Genomic DNA, 4,806 nt, shown 5'->3' on the forward strand with positions numbered 1-4,806 from the left:
TTATAATGTTAAATCTTCATTATGCCACACTGGCCTTTTTATAGATAGTGCTTAACTCCAACTAAATTGTCAAAATGTTAAAAATGTTTCAAATCAGTATTAAGGATATCAAGACAAGGAGGGCTGCTTCTTTCATATATCATGATTTTGTAAGAAGGTAAAAAGGTATTGGTTTAAGATTTATATATATATTTAAAAAAGTAAAAATAGATTTTTAAAATGATACTAGTAATGTTTCTGTTGGGCATTATGTATAAAGAAATTGATAATAAATATGGACTGCTTCTTTAGTACATGACAGCAGCAGCAAAAGGATTGTTTTCCCAAACTTGGAAATGGACTGATGCACTAACAATGGAAGGATGGATTACTAAGGTTGCCGAGTTAGCCCAAATTGTCAAATAAACATGTGTTCTAAAAGATACACCAATTGAAGACTTTTTGAAAGATTGGAAATGATTTATGGACTTTTTGAGCAATAAGAAATCTAATGATGTAATAGTCTATATCTATGGTTATTAGTAATTCTAGAATTATTATTTAGTTTGACAGAAATAGAATAATGCATTTTTTAAATTTAATTTTTTAAAATTTTCATCACAATTTGGACTGGGGGATCAGAGCACTACTGTGTTTTACTTATATGTCCTTTCCCCCACTTCTCTTTTTATTCTCTCTGTGTCTTTGATTTCTGTTTTGATTTTGATTGTACATCAGAATGTTAGTGTTAAAAATCAATAAACAAATAAATTAGAAAAAGAAGTAGTGGTAGTAGTAGAGGAGTGACCAGGGGCATGAAAACAGAGCTAGGGCTTTGCTATCAGCTTATTATTTCCCTTGAGAGAGTAGCTATTATTTCCCCCATGATGTTAGAGCAAAATTAAAGCCGGGACACTTACAAGGCCAGACTGAAGGCAAAAAACTTGTGTAGTCTTTGTACGTGTATCGTGTATATGACTCCGAGGATCAAACACAAATCTGAGACATGAAAAAGGGAAAAAAGAGTAATGATGGTCTCTTTCATTTTCATTCTGGTTTGATGGTGCTTCCCCCTGAAGCAGAACAGATATGAGCTTCCAATTTGTGAAACATTTTAAAGGGTTTGTTTCATTTTAATGCTTGGATTGAAATTTATTCCCTTGGAGAGCTTTAGTGAGCAAGTGGTGTTGTTGATTCCAGCACCAGCAGTTTGGGCAGCGGGGGGGGAAAAGGAAAGCAAAACCATTTACTTTTGCATCTACAGGGAAGCATGAATAATAAATTTCATAATTGTGTGTGTATGCATTGTGTGGATCATCATCATCATCTCAATGTATACCTTGCCCTTCTTCATAAAAATTTGGAGTGGCTAATATCTAAATCAAAAACCCTGGTCTAAATCCAAATATTACTCTGCAGTACTGCTTATCTGACTCATTTAATCAGTGGAACTTGCATTAATAATAATAATAATAATAATAAGATTTATTTGTATACCGCTCTTCTAAAGAATTAATCAAAGCGGTTTACAGCAATTCGCGAACAATAACATAATACAGCATATCTCAAAAACATTAAGTGTTGACTTACCAAGTTCTCATTGACTCAATGATCTACTCTAGTTGGGACTAACAATTGGGTGTAGGCCACAGGTGTTGTCTTTTGCTGAAAATGAAAGCAGAAGCATACCAGGGTCATAAGCAAGAATATTTGTCACCAACCATGTGTCCTCCAGATGTGTTTGATTATGACTCCTATCTTCCCACCCACTGGCCATTCTGCCTGAAGAGGGCAGGAATTGCCATCCACAGAGCTTGGCAAAGTTATTTTGGGACCACAACACCCAGAATCCCCCAGCCACTATGGCAACAGTCATGGAAGCTGAGGAATTCTGGGGGTTGTTGTCAAAAATAACTTTGACAATTTCTAACAACCCAACATATTGGGGCAGCACCAGTTTGAGGAAAGTTGAACTGGAATAACCTGGACAATTCCTTCTAGAATTATACATGACTAAGCTAAAAATGAATGTTAAGAAGAAACCTGTACAACTCAAAGGAAACTCTATGTGCATTATATCCATAACAAATACTATTCATTCATTTTTTAAAAGGCTTTTTAATCCTATTCATTGGTGACTTCCTTACAGTAAATACTGTAAAAGAAAAGAGCACCTCTTCACAGGCATATAACCTAAAAGGCATGGCAGAAAGGTAAAAGAAGTAGGAATGGGGGTGGGGAAGTAAACTCCACCTCGTCCAGAGTGATGGAACAGCTGAAACAAATAAAAAAGGCACAACCTAGCTAAAGCTGAGTGATTTTAAAGTTTATATAATACAATCTTATGTGTATCTATTTGGAAGCAAGCCCCACATAATTCAAATGAATAAGTGTGCACAGGACCATAGCCGTTCTCCCCCTGCTGCTATTGCCACTGTAACTATGCTGGCCTTATGCACCAACACAATTCTGGTCTTAGTCTCTGTATGCAGCAGGCAGTGTCTTCTCAAAAATGAGAATGAAGGAGGAAGGGAGTTGACTCTTTTCTTTGCAGGAGATCATTTGAAGCTATAGGTTTCCTTAGACATATGACGGGGAGAAGGAATTGGTTGGAAATTTATTATCCTGACCTGAACTCTTGTTAGTCTTATTTAGAGTAGACCCAATGAATCAGTAGGATTTACCTATGTGTTAATTCACCATTCAAAAATTGATTCAGTAGACCTCCTGTAGGTTGAATTAATCAGCAGGTTTCAGACCCTTCTGTTGAGCCTTTATATAACTTTATAGAAAGCTTGTATCTCAGAAGTGCTATAAATAAATTCAATCCTGGGTAAGCACTTGAGACTGCTTTACTTTGGAGATTCAGATAAAGAACAACAACAGCAGCATCAACAAGGAATGGCATACCATCCTAGAATAGATGAACCAAATGTGATGGGGAAGCATTCAAGAGCAATCAAACAGCCTCACTCTTTGAGCATGAGCATTGTAAAATACACTGCTTTCTAATATGCCCTTCTTTATATACATGGTCTCTCTTGGGCTAGTTCATTCCCCATTTTGGTGCAGGGGCAGGTTATTGGAACCCCCATATTGTTGCTGGTCTGTTGAAGAATGCTGTGAATTGTAGTTCAACATCTGGAGATACACAGTTGCTCATCTTTGTGCAACTAAACCAAAGATATGGAGAGGGGGGGGGGGGAACCTGTGAAACAAACCCTTTCCCTTAGCTTCTGGTCCATGAAAAAAGCAGTCATTCATTTGATTTTGATGTGAAAATGTACCCATAGGCTATTTGAGGGTAAATGGTCAGTTGAGTCAGAAAACTAAAATAATAATATTAATAAAAAATAATTAACCCAGATCAAGGATGCAGTAGATGTTTGTAGCTGAAAAGTAAAGTAGATGCTTGAAAACCCACAGCTCCAGAGCAGCTTTCTAACATTACAATCAGAATGGACACCCCGTCAGGCTTGTTTTGACAGAACCACATGGGGTCCTTCTAGGATCTGAAAAATGAGCATCAGATAAAAGGTAGCATTTCTCAGCAAGAAATTAAATTAATCCAAACTAATGAAGGGAAAACAGGACGGAACACCACAGCCATAGCGAATTGGGAGTAAATCTCCTTTAATTCTATGGATGAGATGCAATTTTTGTATTGATTCTCTGTTTTCTCCTGATCAGAGACTCTCTGCCAGGTTTGCAGAGGTCAGAATTACTTCGTGTGATGCTGATGAGGGTAAAACCTCACAGGCAGATGCTTATTAGCTCACTTAGTTCAGTGATAATCTAAAAATACAGCAGCGTGGGCCAAAATAACAGTGCTGGACAATGGCCTGGGAAGGAAACTGCTGGATGCACTTAATTTATTGTTTCATTTACTAGTTTCAATTTGCTGTGCTGCTCACAGGCTGCAAAATGCACACACTAGCAGACAGCCAATGATACAAATAAATTCACACAGCCATGCCAGCTTGTTCCACAGTGGGCCAATTGCATAAACATATCCAGTGCATGACATATCTAGCTCTTTTGGCATGCAGTACCAAAAGTTTGTAAAGGCAGAGGGATAACTGGTACAGCACAGTGACAACAGCAGTGATTGTGAGGAGAACTTGTTGTTATCATGTGCCTTCAGATTGAGTCTGACTTTTGGTAATCCTATCATTGAGTTTTCTTAGCAAGATTTATCCAAGGCTGAGAGAGTAACCCAGTCGGCTTACATGTCTGGATAGGGATTTGAACCCTGGCCTCCTGGATTCTAAGTGAATCATTCAAATCACAACACCATGCTGGCTGTCATAATAGTAGAATATTGCACGACACTTGCAGGAAGAGAATGGAACAGAACTGGGGGGGAAGGTGTGTGTTACCACATGGGAGAACACTGTCGATGCCGCCGGGAGTCCCCAAGCCATTCCTGAGCCATTCCATGGCAGCCAATTTCGAAGGATGATTTTGAACCATTCCTCAAAATCGACTGCAATGGAATGGTGGGGGAATAGCTTGGGGACTCTCAGCAGCATCGGTAGTGTTCTCCCATGTGATAACACACGTTTTCCCTCTGTTCCATTCTATTCTGTTCCTGCAAGTGCTGTGCAATAAGCCTAATAGCCATGTTAGTCTGTAGAATCAGTATGTAGAGAGATCTTGTAGCACCTGTGAGACTAACTGAAAGAAAGAAGTTGGCAAAATGAGCTTTCGTAGACTGAAGTCACCCCAAATGCATCTGAAGAAGTAGACTTAAGTCTATGAAAACTTATGCTGCCATTCTTTCTTTCTTTCTTTCTTTCTTTCTTTCTTTCTTTCTTTCTTTCTTTC

The 4,806-nt window shown here is 38.3% G+C and overlaps 1 long non-coding RNA gene across 2 annotated transcripts in view; it reads right to left on the minus strand.

Moving 5' to 3' along the window:
• Positions 1-3,606, minus strand: part of LOC121927290 — a 49,663-nt gene extending 46,057 nt beyond the window's left edge. For both annotated transcript variants that reach the window (XR_006103170.1, XR_006103169.1), the window contains exons 1-2: positions 1,570-3,606; positions 900-978 (exon numbers count right to left, since the gene is read on the minus strand). This is a non-coding gene — a long non-coding RNA (uncharacterized LOC121927290). The remainder of the gene's footprint in view (positions 1-899; positions 979-1,569) is intronic.
• Between the last annotated feature and the right edge of the window lie 1,200 nt (positions 3,607-4,806).

Source organism: Sceloporus undulatus, chromosome 3, assembly GCF_019175285.1.
Source record: "Sceloporus undulatus isolate JIND9_A2432 ecotype Alabama chromosome 3, SceUnd_v1.1, whole genome shotgun sequence".
NCBI lineage: Eukaryota > Metazoa > Chordata > Lepidosauria > Squamata > Phrynosomatidae > Sceloporus > Sceloporus undulatus.